We start from the raw sequence: 20763 nt of genomic DNA on the forward strand, positions 1-20763 counted from the left end.
GTTAGGGAAATCCATTTGTGCAAAGCCAGCCACGTCATGCAGAGTCACGGTTCTTCTGAGCAGGATGTGATTAATGGCTCTGCAAACTTGAATCAACACGATTCCAATGGTTGACTTTCCCACTCCAACCTGGTTAGCGACTGATCAGTAGCTGTCTGGAGTTGCCAGCTTCCAGATTGCAATAGCCACCTGCTTCTCCCCCGGCAGGGCAGCTCTCAACCGCATGTTCTTGTGCCACAGGGTGGGGGCAAGCTCATCACCCAGTCTCATGAAAGTGGCTTTTTCTCATCTGAAAATTCTGCAGTCACTGCTTGTCATCCCAGATTTGCCGGATGATGTGATCCTACCACTCAGTGCTTGTTTCCCCGAGCTCAGAAGTGGTGTTCCACGGTGGTAAGCATGTCCGTGAATGCCACAAGCAATCTTGCGTCATATGCGTTACACAAGTTAACATAGACTCCTCACTGTCAGTTTGTCGCTTAAAGAGTAACTTGACTGCCAAACATGACATGCTGGTGAGACCCATCAGCATATTCCTCAGCACTTTGGGATCCATTCCCGCAGAACGAAAGGGAAGACAGAGCACGCAGTACAAAAATGGTTGAAAGGTGGCACCAAACGTGGACGGAAGCACAGGGATTGCTGGAATGCAAAACGATGCATCACAGGGCGTTGGGACAGGACCCAGAATGCCCCGCATCCCCCACCCCTTCCCACAAGCCACAGCGCCAGAATGGGAAGAGGTGCTCTGTGGGATAGCTGCCCATAATGCACCGCTCCCAATGCTGCTGCAAATGTGGCCATGCCCGTGCGCTTGCAGCTGTCAGTGTAGACACACTGCAGCGCTTTCCCTACTGCTCTCTCCAAGGGCTGGTTTAACTCACAGTGCTCTACATCTGCAAGTGTAGCTATGCCCTTAGTCTCTGGAGAATCCAGTCTGAACCACTATATATGAGCCTCTCCAGGTGCTAGCTCTCTGGAGGTGTTACAACCTGAGTGAATTTGCCTAACCACCCTCCACTCTTCTTAGTTCCTGGACGGACGTAGTGCCCCTTCCCTATGGAAATACATACAATCCCTGGCCCACAATGCTACAGACACTTAATACAGATCTCTCAAAGATATGGCAATTTCCTGCAATATCTGTCAACCGTTTCCAATTTCTCCAATTCCTTGCTTCCAATATTATTTTACCATGACTTTTCATTGTGTTACACTACTGTAACAAGGGAAAAGTAGTAAGTGAGGTTTGAAATGACAGGAATCAATTTAGAAAGGATTTAAAATGCATTCTATTAAGATTGCTTAGCAAATATGGCAACTTAGATACATATACAGAGAATGTTTACAATGTCCTACATATTCACTAGACTAACATTTTTATATGGTATAATGCATATTACTTAGTATTTAGATGCATTTTAAAATGCTTCTGTGGTATGCCTAAAACCACAGCAGCTTTGTTAATTATTTTCTGAAATATGCAATGTTGTTGTAGCTGTGTTGGTCCTAGGTTATTAGAGAGACAAGGTGGGTGAGGGCATATCTTTTATTGGACCAACTTCTGTTGAGGGGGACAAACTTTTTAGCTTCTTGGGACGCAGCATGGAATAGGCCATCCACATACCCAAGAGAACATGCTTCAATACAGAAATAAAACCCCCTCGAACCGCACACCGCTAGTAGTCACCTACCACCACACACTGGAACACATACCGAGTGTCATTAAACAATTACAACCCATATTCAACGGAGACCTCATGCTGAAAGAAATCTTTTCTGAATCTTCTCTTCTGGCCTTCAAACAACTCCCCTGTCTCTCCAAGCTCATTATCAGGAGCAAGGTCCCCACAGACCAGGGCACGCCAGCCACTGCCAGAAGAACAAATGCATAAGCTGTAGACATATCCCCAAAACACACCTTTCAAGATCTATGGGTCCTATACATGCCTATTACAGTGTATGATGTACCTCATCTAGAGCACTAAATATTCCAACAACAACTATTTTCGTGAAATGAGACAATCACTATGCTCTCGAATGAACTCACACAGAAAAATGATAAAAGACAAAAGCACCATATCACCTGTAGGTGAACACTTTTCACAAAGGGATCACTCTATAACTGACTTCTCAGTCCTCATTCTCAAAGGAAACCTGCACAAAAGACAAGCCTGGGAGCTTAAATTCATAACTTTGCTAGACACTAAAAATCATGGACTGAAGAGACACACCGGATTTATGGCTTATTATGACACTCCTTCCCCGCGCCCCCATGATTGGAGAGGTGTTAACTAGCCACAAATGGTCCCTTGAAATATGTGTTGGCTACTTATGCTAAACAATCTGTTCCGCCTTGTATTTAGTTGTGACACTGACTACATTTCCCAGACTTGAAGAAGAGCTCTGTGTAGCTCAAAAGCATGTTGGCTGTATCTACACTGCCACTTTCAGTGCAAAAAGTTTAGTCATTCACAGGTGTGAAAAAACACCCACCTGAGCAACAAAAGTTTTAGCACTGAAAAGGGCCAGTACAGACAGTGCTTTATCCCCAGGAGCTGCACTCCCAGCTGTAAAGCTACCATTGCTCATTCAGGGTTTGTTGCGTTTTTTTTTTTTTAAATGGTTGGAAAGCTCTCCCCTGGCAATAAAGCATGACTACATTGCCCACATCACAGCGCTGCCATGGCCACACTGTAACGTGGACAGTGTAGACATACCTTCTCTCACCAACAGAAGTTGGTCCAATAAAAGATGTTACCAACCTTACCTTGTCTCTCTCTTCTGCAATTGTTGCGCAGCTAACCAGCAGGGGTCACTGCTAAGTGGCAATGTTGATTGAACCTGAAAGTCTCCCTACAGGTACCTGCTTCCTCATCAGTCTCCACCACTGTACTTCAGGCCCACTTTTCTTGGGGTGCTGCCCTACAGCAGCACCCCCACACTCTGGGTCTTCCCTCCTGGGGAACCCCTCCCCTTATGCCCACCTTGCCTCAGTGGCTACTGCCAGTCATCATTTAGCCCCCTTTCTCTGGGGCAAACTGCAGTCCGTAATGGCCACTCATCATTGACAAGGGGGTTGGACCTACTGCCTTACCAAGCCCCAGCTGTTTTCCTGCAGCCCCAGTACCTCCTTAGGCCTTCCTGCCAGGCCTCAGCCCCCTGGCTCAGCCTGCCCCTTACCCAGAACTGCCCTGTCAAAGGTACCCCTATCTCTCCCAGGCAGCTAGGTCCTTCTGTCTACAGGGCTAGAGTGAGACTCTCAGCTCCCTGCTCACAGCCCTCTTATCAGGGTCAGCTGTGCCAGCCTCCCTCAGCTGCTCTCACTCATTCTATCCCAGGAGCAAAGTAACCGCCCTGTTACACCCATGTTAAACATTTTAGAACCTTTTTTAATTGCCCTGAGGAAATTTGTCAGGCAAACAATTCTATAATACTATTGTTTTTAAAAGTTTTCTTGTTGCTGAGGGAGCTGTGCTGCTGTGAAAGGTGGGAGGTTTTAAAGAAGTAGCACCAAGGCACTTTGTCCCTAAGCTAGAAAAGCAATGAAATACATGTTTGAAGTCAGTGGCACTTCATGCTGAAAGTTAAGCTTGCGTTTAAGTACTTTGCTGGAGTAGGGCCTTGGACTCTGTAGAAATGGCCTAACCTCCAGGAATGCCCTGGGAGATATGCAGAATTTCACTCCAGGTTTTAGGACATCTGCAGGATTGGTGGCACATATCCCAGATCCACCACATGGGAGGCAATTTCTGTCACTTTTTCAACAGGATGAGTTAGGAGAACTCAGGGATTGTAATTCAGGGAAGGGATGAATGTTCGTTGCTCCCATTCCCATGAGCAGCTGCACAAAAATTAGACATGATATGACCCTTAAAGTTGTTTGCGAACTGGTGGTGCCTTCCTCCTTGGTTATGGCTACTAAAGAGCATTTATGTTTAAATGGGAGGCCAAATGAATAGATGCTTTTGTCCCACACCCCTCCTCTCTGCAATCACATGAACCCCTTGCACACAAGGTTTATTACGAGCTAAAGTGTGGGGTACCCTTGCTGAAACATTGGCAGCACATCAGTGTTCACAGCTGGTGTTCCTGCCGCTTGCTTTTACCAGTGACAGCTAGGGACAGTGTAGCAAGGAAGCATGGCCTCCCTCGGAGATGGATGGAGGGACAGCTGTGAGCCCCAAACCCCCTCCCCGCAACTCCATAGTTAGAGGTGGGACACCCACGCCTGCCCAGCCGGAAGCAGAGGGGCAGGACAGGAACTGGAAGTATAGAAGGCCGGCCTTCCAGCTCAGTTGGAGAGGAGCCATTAGAGGTGAAGGATATCTCTCACCTGCTGCTGGAGCTTGGTACTTGACAGCAACCACTGCAGCACCCGAGAGCTGGAGGGGCTGCCAGTCACTGGAGACATCAAGGAGTTGCTGGGGCTGCTGTTAGATGTTTACCCCAGTGAGACAGCTGATGACACTGGAACCCAGGTAACCCCCTTGAATAGGAGTGTAGGAAGTAGCGCAGGGAAGCCAAATAGGGTTTAGCTGTGTTGCTGACTGATAGCCAGTCAGTGTGTTGTGGCTGGATTTCCCCAGTGGCAGACCACTCTGCCACTGTTAGGGCCCTGGCCTAGGATGCAGTGGAGTCGGGTGGGCCTGTGTCCCCTTGCACCCCACCCCTGGGGTGGCAGCCTCCCCACCACCAGCCAAGAGGCCTGCACTTGTTGGCAGTCTGCCAGAGCCAGGACCCCTCACTGTTTGCTGCCCTGCCCCGTTTGAGGGTCTGGGCTAAAAGACTCATTATTTGCTCTGTCCTGAATACTGGCTAAGACTGCCTAACTGCTTGCAGCCTCACCCTGCCGGTAGGATGGGGCTTATGGACACTGTTGCTCTAACTGTATGGTGCCCAGTCCGGTCAGATGACCAGGGCCCCCAGACCCAGTACTGGGTTATCCTGCTGAGTGATGGAGACCCCAATGCTAATTCCCCCCTGGCGAACTGTGCTCTTCCAGAGGACTTGTAGAGAGGATGCATGGCCTCCTCCCAGACAGCTACGACTGCCTTACAGACAGGAATGAGAAGATTCACTTGACTTTGCTTGTCCAGTGTTCCCAGACTAGCATGAAGTTGCTGAGGTTAAGATTTATGATCATTTATATAAACTGAGTGAATCAAGATTTTTAGTTAATTCCTTGTGTTATTTTACAGCAATGCCAATAGCATATATATAGAAAACTTTTTAGAAAGTAACTCATTTCACTTTAACTTGCTTCCTTCCCCCCTACCCAGCCATCCCCTTTATTATCCACAGGGACAACTTCTAACTTGAATCATCCTTGTGTAAATGAAAAGTCAACACTTTTGTTTGCAAAGCAGGTTTAACAGCTGTATTTCATCTGCTATTAATTCTGAATCTATTGAACTACAAAACTAATGAATTCCATTACCAATAGAAGAAGTCCTTGTCAGGCCAAGAGTCATTTCCCCCCCCCCCCCCACCCCCTCAGAACTTACAGAAAGCTATCCTAAATCTTTCCTGGCAGGGATTTTTGTTAATTTGTTCTGCAGCTAATAAGATCAAGACCTCGAAACAGGAAAGGCTGTAAGAGCTCTTCAAGCTCCTTCCAGAAGTTTTTCAAGATTTTTAAGTTTTCTTAGCTTCTGGATAAGCAAAAAATCCAATTTCCTCCTCTTTCTGCAGACTTTACTATCCCATAAATGTGCAAGTAATTCCACAAAAGGAAAAGCAAAGGGTATTTGGAGGCTTCAGGTACCAAATTTGATTATATGTGTCTTTCAGGTATTGTGAAGACGAGTAACACTATTTAATCAGAATGGGAGAATATTGGCTAACTTGGCTCAGTCTCTTACTTTGTCTACATGTGAATGAAGAGCTTGTGAAAGCTGCCAGACTGCTTGCCCTGGAGACAGAAGTCCTCCATCCATAGAATGGGCAGTGAGGGGAAGCTTTTTCCTAATCTACGTGCTTCATGCTAGATGTGGAGGGACCACCTCAATGGGTTCATTTTCTGTGTGCATTCTTCAGTGACTGGCCTCTTTGCTTCAAGGTTTTCAGTTGTAAAGGTGATTTTTGTGATCTGCTCATGTGTCCACAGGAAATGGCACCGAGAACTCTAAAATCTTCCTGGAGACCACCTGACTGCCTTCTGATGGTAGAAGTTTGTAGTTAGTACCAGCCTGGGCTGGCTTCAGACTAGCAACCTAGAGGTGACTACTCTATTTCCCATTCGTAATCCTCCAGATCCAATTTTTTTTTTTTTAAACTGGGATCTATCGAGGGACAGCAAAGGAGCACAACTCCCACACCTCTGTTAAAAGGGAGTACTATTCCCCTAGAGTTCTCCCCTCTTATTGCCCCAGTACAGATTACATGATATACAACTGTGATGTGTTTGCATAAAGATATAGATGTGAATTAAAGAACTCCTTGGTATGTTCCATCTGTAGTAGTGGTTAATACATATATAGTTTGATTCTTCTTGGCCTTCTGGTTAAGATGCATGTAGCTGCACGCCCCATTCAAGAGCTTGGCAGCTGCAAAACACCATATAAGATCGCCTGACCAGAGCCGTCCCGGCACCCATGGGGAAGGTTGCCGTAAACTCCACCATCCCCGGAACTGACAGCTAACTGTGACCGGACATTGTCATCATCAACAAGGACCGGAAGAAGATCATGGAATCATAGATTAGGGTTGGAAGAGACAATGGACAACCAGCCTAATTCTTAATTACTGAGGGATATATTTTGCTTTCCACAGCCAAATCTCTGTACAGCTTTTCATGAGTGATGTACCCGAGTATTCGGATGCTAATCTCTAAACTGTATTGTTAAATCTATTCACCTAAACTTGAGTTATTATTGATTATGTACTCTATCCACATATACAAAGTTAGATTTTGTATCATATGACTTTTAAAAACTAAGCACTATATCTAGATGTACAAATACTCTTATCCCAACCTATGTATTATATAATTTTTTTTTTAACACTAGCTGTAATAAAAATTTTAAATCTTCTAGCAAGATACTATGGACCTTTCTCTCCTCTCACACCATTGAAGTCAGTGGAATTACCCCTTATTTAAAACAGATGTAAATGAAAGGACAGTCCCTTGTATGGGAATGAGCTCCCTGAACTTTACTAGTTGATTGAGTAACAGCTGGCAGCCTGAAACACCCCACCCTGTCAGCCATTGTTGACCCTGCTGAGAAAGCATGATGTGGGTTCTTTAGAGACCAACTCTAGGGTGTAGACTGAGGCTACGTCTACAGTATGAAATTATTTCAAAATTATTCTATCCAAATTTTTGGAAGCAATTTTATACATTGGGACTTGTGTGTCCCCACTAAGCGCGTGAATTTGGCGGAGTGCGTCCACAGTACCGAGACTAGCATTGAATATTGGAGCAGTGCACTGTAGGTAGCTATCCCGCAGTCCCCACCACCCATTGGAATTCTGGGATAAGCTCCCAGTGTATGATGGGACAAAAACATTCTCGCGGGTGTTTCTGGGTGTGTGTCGTCTGTCGCTCCTCCCTCCATGAAAGCTATGGCAGACAAACGTTTTGCGCCTTTCTGGCGTGCAGACGCCATACTGCTTTCAGCAGACGGTGCAGGATGGTGCACTGCTGTTCTCCTGCTACTATGAATCCACCTCACATTTCCTCTCATGTTCCTATGTAATCTCTATAATATCTACTCTCTCTTCCTCGTCGACCGCTTCCGCTGCCCACTCTGCTCAGCCATCGTGAACCGAGCAGCACAGCTTCCACCGCCAACTCTGCTCTCCCGCTCTTGCCGCACTACCGAGCATCTCCATGTTGTCTGCCCTGGACTCCTGCCTCCTTGAAAGCTACAGAACAAAACCATTTCCCACCTTTTTTCGGCTATTGTGAACTGAACAGCACCTCTGCTGCTGCCACTCTGCTCTCCTACATTTCACACCCTATTTCCAGGATTACCTGTGTAGGCGCCATAGCGTGGCAAGCATGGAGCCAGCTCAGATCTCCACTGCAGTTTTCACCATTGTAAATACCTCGCGCATTATCCAGCAGTACGTGCAGTACCTGCAAAACCGGACGAGGAAGCAACGACAGCGCGATTACGATACTGATGAGGACATGGACATAGGCGTTCCTAGAAGCACGGCATATGGCGATTGGGAGATCATGGTGGCGTTGGGCCAGATTCATGCCGTGGAACACTGATTCTGGGCCTGGGAAACAAGCATAGACTGGTGAGACCGCATAGTGTTGCAGGTATGGGATGATTCCCAGTGGATGAGAAACTTTCGTATGCATAGGGCCACTTTCATGGGACTTTGTGACTTGCTGTCCCCTGCCCTGAAGTGAAAAGACACCAAAATGAGAGCAGCCCTCACAGTTGAGAAGTGAGTGGCCATAGCCCTGTGGAAACTTGCAACGCCCGACAGCTACTGGTCAGTCGTGAATCAGTTTGGAGTGGGCAAATCTACTGTGGGGGATGCTGTGCTGCAAATAGCCAACACAATCATTGACCAGCTGCTATCAAGGGTAGTGACTATGGGAAATGTGCAGACCACTGTGGATGGCTTTAATGTGCTGGGGTTCCCTAACTGTGGCGGGGCAATAGACAGAACGCATATCCCTATTTTGGCCCCGGCACACTGGGGCAGCCAGTACGTAAACCGCAAGGGGTACTTTTCAATGGTGCTGTAAGCACTGGTGGATCACAAGGGACGTTTCATCAACGTGGGATGGCTGGGAAAGGTGCATGATGCTCGCATCTTCAGGAACTCTGGTCTGTTTGAACAGCTGCAGGAAGGAACTTACTTCCCAGACCAGAAAATTACAGTTGCGGATGTTGAAATGCCTATAATTATCCTCGGGGACCCAGCCTACCTCTTAATGCCGTGGCTCATGAAGCCGTACACAGGCACCCTGGACAGTAGTAAGGAGCAGTTCAACTATAGGCTGAACAAGTGCAGAATGGTGGTAGAATGTGCTTTTGGATGTTTGAAAGCGCGCTGGTGCAGTTTACTGACTCGATTAGATCTCAGCACAACCAATATTCCAATTGTAATTGCTGCTTGTTGTGTGCTCCACAATATCTGTGAGAGTAAAGGGGAGACGTTTATGGCGGGGTGGGAGGTTGAGGGAACTCGCCTGGCAGCCAGTTTCACACAGCCAGACAACAGGGTGATTAGGAGAGTGCAGCAGGGTGCGCGGTGCATCAGAGAAGCTTTTAAAGCCAGTTTCATGACTGGCCAGTGTATGGTGTGACAGTTGCATTTGTTTCTCTTGAAGTTAGCCGTCCCCTATATATATATATATATATAAAGCATTTCATTTATATATAAAGGAAATAAAGTCACAATTGTTTAAAAATTGTTCTTTATTATTTGCATTATTACATTGAGAGAAATGAGAAGGTGGGGGAGGGGGAATTCGGTTAGGGGGGTGTTGGACGAGGAGGAAGAGGGAAGGACAAGTCCAGAAACCAAATCAAAATTTAGGATATGCTTGTGCAGTCCTCTTGGGTTGAGTGTGTGGGTCCCCGTAGCCTTCCCCCCCGCCCCAGGTTCTTGGGCATCTAGGTGAGGACGCTATGGAACTTGGGGAGCAGGGAGGGTGGTTATACAGGGTTGCAGCGGCAGTCTGTGGTCTTGCTGCCTTTCCCGCATTAGATCCACCATACAGCGGAGCATGTCAGTTTGCTCCCCCATGAGCTTGATCATAGCACCCTGCCTGCTCTCACCACGCGTGTCCCTCCTCTCTTCACGTTCATTGAATGCTTTACGCGATTCCACAATAGTTTTCCTCCACACAGTGTGGGAGGACTGCATGAGCTCAGCGAACATGTCATCCCGAGTTCGTTTTTTCCGCTTTCTAATTTGGACTAGCCTCTGGGACGGAGTAGATAGGGGCGTTGAAACATTTACACCTACTGTGGGAGGAGGAAAAGGGAGGGTAGTATTTTAAAAGATACATTTTAGAGAACAAAGGGACACTCTTTCTCAGTGAAACAGGCAATTCATAGAACATGTGCTGTGTACTTTCTGTACAAGGTCGCATTTTGCCTCTTATGCTGAAGTGCCTGCCACTTTGGTGTGAGTAAGCCATCCGATGTGGCCAGGCAACAGAATTCAGCTTGCAGGCAGCCATGGTAAGCCCTAGGGGCACGCGGGGTTCTGCTTCTTCCGCATTCATTTAAATGCTTTCAAACTGCCGGGCCCCCTTTCCCATAGCAAGCAATGCCTGGTGGGTTTTCCATATAAAAGGAGGGCCTGTGGGCTCTCTGAGATGATTGCTTCACACAATTCCCGACCCCCAACACCCACCGCGTGGCTCCGATGAGGCTCTGAGCAGGGATGAGCCTTTTAAACTAAACACGAATAGCCCAGTGCTGCTGGGTTTCCCCCCACCCCCACCGCATGGCTTCGATCAGGTTCTCACTTACCAGAAGTGCCTTCTACAGGGTCACGGTCTGGGAGCCCTCCTTGGGAGTGGGGGGAGGCTAATTGGCTCCAGCGTTAAGAATAGTTCCTGGCTAGGGGGGGGAAACTGATTCCCCACTTGCTGCCTGTGCACTGTCTTCCTCCTCCTCTTTGTCCTCCAATAATTCATCCTCCTCGCTCTGTGCAACTCCCCTCTTGCAGGTGTTCATGGACAATGGTGGGGTAGTGGTGTCGTCACCCCCCATAATTGCATGCAGCTCACAGTAGAAGCGGCATGTATGGGGCTGTGACCCAGAGTGCCCATTCACCTCCCTGGCTTTTTGGTACGCTTGCCTGAGCTCCTTGAGTTTTGTACGACACTGCTGTGTGTTCCTGGAGTAGTCTCTTTCCATCATGGCCCTGGAGACTTTAGCTTACGTATTTGTGTTTCTTTTTTTGGAACGTCCATCTGCCATAACAGATTCGTCTCCCCAACATGCAATGAGATCCAGTACCTCCCGTTTAGACCATACTGGAGCTCGTCTGTGAATCTGGGACTGCGTGGTCTCTTGTGATGGTGGACTGTGCTGATGGTCACCTGTGCTGATGAGCTCGCCACGGTGACAAAACAGGAAATGAAATTCAAAAGTTCCCGGGTCTTTTACTGTCTACCTGGCTAGTGCACCGGAGTTGACAGTGTTGTCCAGAGCAGTCACAAAGGAGCATTCTGGGATAGCTCCCGGAGACCAATAATGTCGAATTGCGTCCACGTTACCTGTAACCCGGAACTGCGATCTCGATTTTAGCGCTACTCCACTTGCCAAGGTGGAGTACAGAAATCGGATTAAAGAGCCCTTTAAATTGAAAAAAACAGTTTGGTCATGTGGACGGAATCAGTTTTATTTCGAATTAACTTGGCTAATTCCGAAAAAACTGCGTACTGTAGACCAGGCCTGAGTAGTTAGTTTTAAATCGGTAACTTCCACAGCAGCAGTCAAGGCATGGACAGCATGGGAAGGGGGTGGGTTAGGGACTGAGGATCTTCCACCAAGGAGATCCTCCCATCCATCCCCCTCACTGCAAAAGGGCTGTGTACAGCCCCTGTGGAGGCTACTCCAGCCACTGGGGTGGGGCTGGGGGAAAGGATGAGAGGCTCCCCCCCAGACCCACAATGAGCATATCGAGCCACCTGTTGTGCAGCAGAAATGCACCAGTTCCAGCAGGGACTCTTTGCATCTGTGAAAGAGGGGGCCTGATTTAGCCTTAAATAAATTAACCTTCATGCTGAAAACATGAGTTTGAGTCCCAGTTAGTTTGTAAGTATATTAAATCAGCAAAGGGGTGGAGTGGGAGAAGTGTTATGTTAACTCTTAATATTTGGCTATATTAAAAATAATATTAGCTTAATGTTTAGGCTATATGTAGATCAGGAATGGGGTCAGATTCACTGACCGAAAAGGGTGGGAGTCAAATCTCACCCCGTACTAAGTTGTCTGTAAGTTTGGGATGCTTGTCCTTGTTCTTACACTATTTTTACTACACAAAGACTGCAAAACTTTCAGGATCTTTCTTAAACAGTAACGCAAAATAAAAGGAGTAACTAAAATTTGACGAGTCTATAAATGACAGTGTTTTGCAGAGATGGACATTGCAGCAGCTGAAATGCATAATCAGGCCATTTGGTGGCCGACATGCCAAACCTGCAGGAAAAAACGCAGAAATTGGGCTTGTTTTTGGCTTAATTGGCTTGTGAGTTGCTTGTTGGCTAGTTTTTGGCTTGTAGTTTGTTGCTGCTTTTTTTTTTTATTATTGGCTCCCAGCAAGCAGGAGCAAGTGAGGGAGAAGCGGGAGACAGTCAGGGGTACATAGCGGGCCCACCACAGTCCCAGACTGCACGCTGAGGGAATCTAGTCACATAGAGTGTTGGAGTTCTTAGGGATTGGCTCATTTTGGCCTTGTTTTGAAATGGGATTAGCTTGATTTATTTTATTTTTTTGGTTTACTGTGAAAGTTGGGGTTCTTATTTACCGTGTGAAAGTTGGCAACTGGGTTTGGTGGTGTTGAAAAAATTAAGAGGCACAATACAAGTCCTAATAAATACAAGGAAAAATGAGGTGGAAGATCAGGAAATATATGTGCAGATTAGCTAATGGTCTAAAAATGGCTATGAAATTATCATATGGCATTTCAGTTAACCTAAAATTAGACTCTCCATAGCAGAAGAGTAGATATTCTTGTGATTAGTTTAAAAAGAAAAAGTAAAATATTTTCCTTATGCAGTTTATGTGAAAACAGTTCAAACTTGGAATTTAAGCCCAGAATACATTTATATTTTGCATGTGTGAAAAATGATAGTAAAGTGAAAGTAATGGGCTATATGGGTCTATAATTTACAGAGAATTAGGAAAAATTATCAGAGTTGGAAATTATAGAGGAGTAGAAAACAAACAGGAAATCCAGAATATACAGTCTATGTGCATTCCACTAATATATAAGGCAAGTTGTAAAACTGTTGTTTGAAAAGCACTCAAAAAAGGATTTTGCACTTTTCTTGTAATCCATATAAATCCTATTAAAATAAGAAAGAAGGTAAAGAACAGAATCCATTTCTAAAGTAATGTGAGGCATTGCATGTAGGAGATGGATAGGCTGAAAAATGTCACCAGTAATATTCAAAATGGATAGAGTAGGTAGTGTAGCATACGTGTTGTGAGAAAGAATTCCTCCAATAAAGCAGGATGCTTGAAATGCCACTTAATTTATTCCATTTCAGTGCGTCACACAGATGAAATACTAACACTGAGCCATGCAAGGCAGGAGGAAAGACAATGACTTTTCAAATGACACACACAGACTTAGGGAGTCAGGACTACAACCCAGGTCCTTCAGTTCCTTAAGTCATGTCTGCACTACGAAATTAGGTCTAATTTCTAGAATTCGGTTTTGTAGAAAGCGTTTTAATACAGTCAATTGTGTGTGTGTCCCCACACAAATGCTCTAAGTGCATTTAGTCGGCGGAGTGCGTCCACAGTACCGAGGCAACCGTTGACTTCCGGAGCGTTGCACTGTGGGTAGCTATCCCACAGTTCCTGCAGTCTCTGGGTAGAAATCCCAATGCCTGATGGGGCAAAAACATTGTCATGGGTGGTTCTGGGTACATATAGTCAGGCCCCCCTTCCTTCCCTCCGTGAAAGCAACGGCAGACAATCGTTTCGAGCCTTTTTTCCTGGGTTACCCAAGCAGATGCCATACCATGGCAAGCATGGAGCCCGCTCAGCTCACCGTATGTCTCCTGGGTGTTGGCAGATGCGGTACTGAATTGCCACACAGCAGCCGCTCATTGCCTTTTGACAGCAGACAGTGCAGTATGACTGGTAGCCATCGTCGACATACTCCAGGGTGCTCTTTTAACTGACCTCGGTGAGGTCAGGGGCACCCGTGCAGCTCACCGCAGTAGTTATGACCATTGTAAACACCTCGCACATTATCGTGCAGTTTATGCAGAACTGTTAGGGGGCTTATTCCTTCACCCGCTTACTTCCCTGGTCCTTGCATGAACAGAGAGCAACAATACCCAAAGTCCAAAAGTGCAAACAATTCGATGTTTATTGGGGTGAACTTCCAGCAAGCATGATTCCAGTTTCCTTCCTTAGTGTCCCCTTTCCCAGCTCTGACATCTCAAAGCCTTACCTGTGTCCCTGTTCCCATTTCCCCCCCACATAGCAAAACATGATTCCAATTTCCCCACCCCCATTCTCTGTTCCCATTCCCCCCCCTTACTTCCTGATTGACTGCAGACTATATAGTAAAACTTGAGTTCTGCTTAGCTATACCTTAACCTATCATTTTACTGAAATTTAACTAACCAATCCTAACATATTGTAACATGATTAGTTAACCAATTATATCCCACCACCTTAATTAGTTTACACCCAGCAAAATTAATTATACAGCAGACAGAAACAATCACAGAACCAGACAGAGATTATACAGACAAACAATAGGGAAATGGGGACTACAGTGATAGAACAACACAGAAATGAGGATTTCACATCCCAGCTATTGATAAGTGAGTTCTTGCCAGACAGGATGCTATCAAACTAAGTTTCTTTTTACATCTTCCAGGCACTTCCCTTTGACTGGAGGTGATAGGCATTATCAGGACAGGATTGTATTCCTAACAGCCCAATAGCACCTTATTTCAATGAGACTAGTTTGGAATGTGAGGATGTGACCGTTTGCTTCTCAGCTTATGGCTGCCTCTGCTGCTTAGCCAAAGGCCTTAGCCTAAGAACAGGCCCTCAGACTGTCACAGTAAGAGAAGGCCCTTACACCGGCAGACAGTGATTTTAATTCTTTCTTTTATACCTCTATAACTAGCTAAGTGATAAGAATACACCTAAATTCTTAGAGTATAGGCCTTTACAGACAGACCTGAATATCTATATCCTAACAAGAACCAGCACCTGAGAAACCATGTGAGGAGGCAATGGCAGCGCGGTGATGAGGACATGAACACAGATTTCTCTAAAACTGCGGTCCGCAGCAATTTGGAGATCATGGTGTTAATGGGGCAGGCTCATGCCGTGAAATGCTGATTTTGGGCCCAGGAAACAAGCACAGAGTAGTGGGACCACAAAGAGTTGCAGGTTTGAGATGAGTCCCAGTGGATGAGAAACTTTCACATGCATAAGGGCACTTTTATGGAACTTTGTGACTTGCTTTCCCCTGCCCTGAAGCTAAGAATACCAAGATGAGAGCAGCCCTCACAGTTCACAAGCGAGTGGCAATAGCCCTGTGGAAGCTTGCAATGCCAGACAGCTACCAGTCAGTCAGGAATCAATTTGGAGTGGGCAAATCTATTGTGGGGGTTGCTGTGATGCAAGTAGCCAACTCAATCATTGAGCTGCTGCTATCAAAGGTAGTGACTCTGGGAAATGTGCAGGTCATACTAGGTGGCTTTGCTGCAATGGGATTCCCTAACTGAGGTCAGGCTGTAGATGGAACGCATATCCCTATCTTGGGACCGGACCACCAAGGGTACTTTTCAATGGTGCCGCAAGCACTGGTGGATCACAAGGGACGTTTCACCAACACCAATGTGGGATGGCTGGGAAAGGTTCATGACGCTCGCATCTTCAGGAACTCTGGTCTGTTTAAACAGCTTCAGGAAGGGATTTACTTCCCAGAGCAAAAAATAACTGTTGGATGTTGAAATGCCTATAGTTATCGTTGGAGACCCAGCCTACCCCTTAATGCCCTGGCTCAGGAAGCCATACACAGGCACCCTGGACAGTAGTCAGGAGCTGTTCAACTATAGGCTGAGCAAGTGCAGAATGGTGGTAGAATGTGCATTTGGACGTTTAAAAGGTCGCTGGCGCAGTTCACTGACTCGTTCAGACCTCAGCGAAACCAATATTCCCATTGCTATTTCTACTTGCTCCACAGTCTCTGTGAGAGTAAGGGGGAGACATTTATGGTGGGAGGTTGATGCAAATCGCCTGGCCGCTGAATACGCAGCCAGACACCAGGGCGGTTAGCAGAGCACAGCAGGGCGCTCTGCGCATCAGAGAAGCTTTGAAAATCAGTTTCATGACTGGCCAGGGTACTGTGTGACACTTCTGTTTGTTTCTCCTTGATGAAAACCCACCCCTTTGGTTGCTTCTAAATTCCCTGTAAGCCACCCGCCCTCGCCCCTTTGATCACAGCTTGCTTGCAAAGGAAATAAAGTCACTATCGTTTAAAAAACATGTATTCTTTATTAATTGATTATAAAAATAGGGAGACAACTCACAAGGTAGCCCAGGTGGGGTGTGGGAGGAGGGTAGGAGGGAAGGAAAAGGCCACTTCAAAACTTCTGGAATGACAGCCTTCTGTTGCTTGGGCTGTCCACTGGGATGGAGTGGTTGGGTGTCCGGAGCCTCCCCAGCCCCGCGTTCTTGGGAGTCTGGTTGAGGAGGCTATGGAACTTGGGGAGGAGGGAGGGCTGTTAAACAGCGGCTGCAGTGGCAGTCTGTGATCCTGCTGCCGTTCATGAACCTCCACCAGACGCCGGAGCATGTCCGTTTGATCCCATGGTAGCCCCAGCTTTGCCTCATGCCTCCTCTGATCTTCCTGCCACCACCTCTCCTCATGTTCATCAGCCACTTTCCTATACTCTGCTATTGTGTCCCTCCTCACATTCTGCTGAGCTCTGTCAGTACCGAACGACGGCATGAGTTCAGAGAACATTTCATTACGCGTGCGTTTTTTTCGCCACCTTATCTGAGATAGCCTTTGGGATGGAGGAGGGAGGCTTGAAACATATGCAGCTGCTGGAGGAAAAAAGAGGGAGTGAAGTATTTAAAGAGATACATTTTACAGAACAATGGCTATACTCTTTCACGGTGAACAACACTATTAACATTACACAGCACATGTGATTTTGGTACAAGGTCACATTTTGCATCTTATATTGAGTGCCTGCGGCTTTGGTGTTAGAGATCACACGCGTAGTGCTGGGCAACAGAATTCGGCTTGCAGGTGGCCATGGTAAGCCATAGTCTTTTGGCTTCTGCAACCTTCATAACTGCAGCGCCCTCCTCTCCCTTACCAAGAAAAGCACATTGAGTTGGCCATTTAGTGCTGCAGTTTTCGTGTTAACATGCAGCAGCAGAAACCAAACTAACCCCCCATCCAATTCTCTGGGATGATTGCTTTACCCCTCCCCGCACCGCGTGGCTGGTATCAGGGAAGATCCCTGTTAGCCAAAAGTGAACAGCTCAGCGCCAATGCCTCCCCGCCCCCCCCACCGCGTGGCTAACTCCGGGGAGGATTTCTTTTCAAACAGCAAACAGGCAAACAGCCAAGTAGGAACAGCCACCTCTGAATGTCCCCTTAATTAAATTCCCCTATTTCAACCAGGTTACCATGAACAATATCACTTTCCTGAGGAAAGCACAGAGAGATAAAGACCGGATGTTGCTTGAATACCAGCAAACACTGGGACCATACGCTGCCCGGCTTTGTCATGGAATGATACCAGACTATTTGCTACTAGCATGGCATAGTAAAGTGTGCACCATGGAGGACGGAATAAGGCTGCCCTTCCCAGAAACCTTCTACAAAGGCTTTTAGAGTACCTCCAAGACAGCTTCATGGAGATGTCCCTGGAGGATTTCTGCTCCATCCTCAGACACGTTAACAGACTTTTCCAGTAGTTTTTACTGGCCACGAGTGCATCCCAAGTCCTCAGGGCTACTTAATCATTAAAAAATGCTTGCTTTTATAAAGTGTGTTATATTTTAAAAGGTACACTCACCAGAGGTCCCTTCTCCGGCTTGGTTGGGAGGGTATTTCAGTCAGGGTGAGAAAAAGATCCTGGCCATCAGGTAGAACTGTGTGCTGTGTGCTCTCCTCAAGCTCGTCCTCCTCCTCTTCCCCATCCGCAAAATCCTCAGGCATGGCAGAGAATACCCCCATCATCGGCGTCCACAGACGGGGTGGGTTAGTGGTGGCGGCCCCGCCCTAGAATTGCATGCAGCTCAGCATAGAAGTGGCATGTCTGAGGCTCTGTCCCGGAGTGTCCGTTTGATTCTTTGGTTTTCTGGTACACTTGTTTGAGCTCCTTAAGTTTCACACGGCACTGTGTTGCGTCCCTGCTGTAGCCTCTGTCCCTCATGGCCTCAGAGATTTTTTAAAATGTTTTGGCATTCCGTCTTTTGGAACGTAGTTCTGATAGCATGTATTCCTCTCCCCATACAGCGATCAGATCCAGTACCTCCCATTCGGTCCATGCTGGAGCTCTTTTTCAATTCTGGGACTGCATGGTCACCTGTGCTCATGAGCTTGCCTGGCCAAACAGGAAATGAGATTCAAAAGTTCCCAGGGCTTTTCCTGTACACGTGGCCAGTGCATCCAAGTTCAGAGTGCTGTCCAGAGCTGTCACAACGGTGCACTGTGGGATAGCTCCTGGAGGCCAATACCTTTGAATTGCATCGACACTAACCCTAATTTGAAATGGCAATGTCGATTTCAGCGCTAATCCCCTTGTTGGGGAGGAGTACAGAAATTGGTTTTAAGACCCCTTTATGTCGAAAAAAAATGGCTTAGTTGTGTGGACGGGTGCAGAGTTAATTCGACATAACGCTGCTAAATCCGACAAACTCATAGTGTAGATCAGGCCTAAGAGGCAGCCATCTATTCACATGAAATAAAGGAAATCTTTTTATAGAGAAGGACTTTAAACAGGTAAGTTCTTCCAGTTCTTTCCTCTGCCAAATGCCATGCATGCACTAAATATTTGGCATGTGTGATGGGCTTATTATCTGCTGACATCATCTGCCTGCTTAACCAAATAGGCATCCAATTAATTAATGCTCAAAATACCCAATCCGAGTCAGAGCAGATTAATAAATCTCTGTCCAAAGCTGCTTCAAATAAGGTGGCTAACACAGCAACAACTTCTGCCGCTTAAGCAGAGCTTTGCATTACAGTCCCATGGAGCGTTCTTCCCGTTCTTATTTGGAGAGAGGCATACCCTGCCCATGGTCTGCCTTCATGGAAGTTGTAGCTCCCATCACCACCCAGATATCCCTGTTGAGTTTTTTAGCAGCTTTATAGGCGGTCTTTGATAAGAAAGATGACTTGCTCTCATTTGTGTCTTCTGATGGAAGAGGACACTTGTGGTCTTCTCCAGATGTAAACAAGGAGTACAGAATTGTGGATGAGGACTGAGCTTTCTCCACTTGGACATCTTTATTGAGCAGGCTCAGAGGCCAGTTCGCCAGCTGTGGGTTTGATACCCTTCCTCCATTTATTCTTCTAGACAGGACATAGCTGACTGGAGTATGTAGTGTTCTCAGGACTATGGGAGACATCCCGACTAGATATTCCCAGTGATTAATTGACCAGACTAGAGCTAAAACCTCTCGTTCACACGGAGAGAACCCTTTTTCCACCTCACTCAAAGTTTTAGAGCCAAAGATGACTAGTCTAAGTCGTGTGCCACTGTCCTGCATTAGGACTGCACTGAGTCCATTCTTTGTTTTCGCAGTTTGCAGGATAAAGTGTTTCCCTGGTTGCGGGTACTCAAGTGTTGGTGCTTGCATAAGGGCTTGCTTTAATTTACAAAATGCCCTTTTCTCTGCGTCAGTCCAAGTCCACTCTGTCCTTTTCTTCAACAGATTATAGATGGGGTTTTCCCGGTTCAGAATAACCCTCTATAAAGTCACGAGAAATTAATTTCTCATTCAGCCCGATAAATGAATGTAACGCAGTAATGTCCTGGGAGGGCAGGTAGCTTGCTGATCAACTCAACCCTTCCATCATCTGCACGACGGTCTTGAATGGCTAGCTCCATTCATAAATAAGTTACCTTCTGCTGGAGCATCTGCGCCTTGGTGGGCCTGATTAGGAATCCTGGCTCCTGGATCCTTTTCAGGATAACCTCTAAGATTTCCAGATTTTCCTTTCTTGTAGGTGTTGCACTAAGGATATTGTCCAAGTAGCTTATTATTTTGTCTTTACCTTCCAGATGTTCCCACATTTTTGCTATGTTTTTGTGGCAAAGTGAGGGTGAGTTATGGTGTCTTTGTGGGACATGGGTGAATGATAGCTGCCTGTTGCCATAAGTGAACACAAACTTATATCAGCTGCCAGGATGGAGTGGGATGGCAAAGAAGGCATTACTGAGATCAAGAATGGTGAACCACTTGGCACCTGCTACAATGGCCACCATTATCTCTTGGAATTTGGCAACTACAGGAGTCATCCTGCATGTTACTCAGTTGAGCTCCTTATAGTCTACCATTAACCGCCAGTTAACTTTATCGGCTTTTAACACAGGCCATATGGGGGTATTACATACACTTTCCAATTCTACAAGTACCTCTTGACCTAGGAGGGATTGGATGGTGAGTCTAATGCCTTCCTCTGCCTCTCGGGAGTACTTGTATTGTTTCTGTGGTCGAGGGTCTGGACCGACCACCACAACTTCTGAGTTGATTTTTCGCACATTGGAGTTTGTCCTTTGCAAAGGCCCCTGAGTATTTGATGGCAATGTGATGACAACTGGCTCCCACTCAGGGATGGTTAGCCTTGCAGGTGCCTTCAGGGCAGCAACTCGGTGTGAGGCAGGTATTACAGTTCCTGTGTCCTCCTGTGTCATCCTCCTGTGTCATAGGCTTGTGTTAGCACTTTATTGGGCAGGTCAGCGATGACATTCAGCTTTTTAAAATGTTGATATCCAAAAAGCATGTCCATCAAGTGCTTGTACCCCAAAAGATGTTCTTGTGGTCAGGCTTCCCACAGTACACTGGATCAGCTGAAGAAATGGTACAGCACTCTCGCTGC

This window comes from Caretta caretta, chromosome 3 (assembly GCF_965140235.1).
Source record: "Caretta caretta isolate rCarCar2 chromosome 3, rCarCar1.hap1, whole genome shotgun sequence".
Classification (NCBI taxonomy): Eukaryota; Metazoa; Chordata; order Testudines; family Cheloniidae; genus Caretta; species Caretta caretta.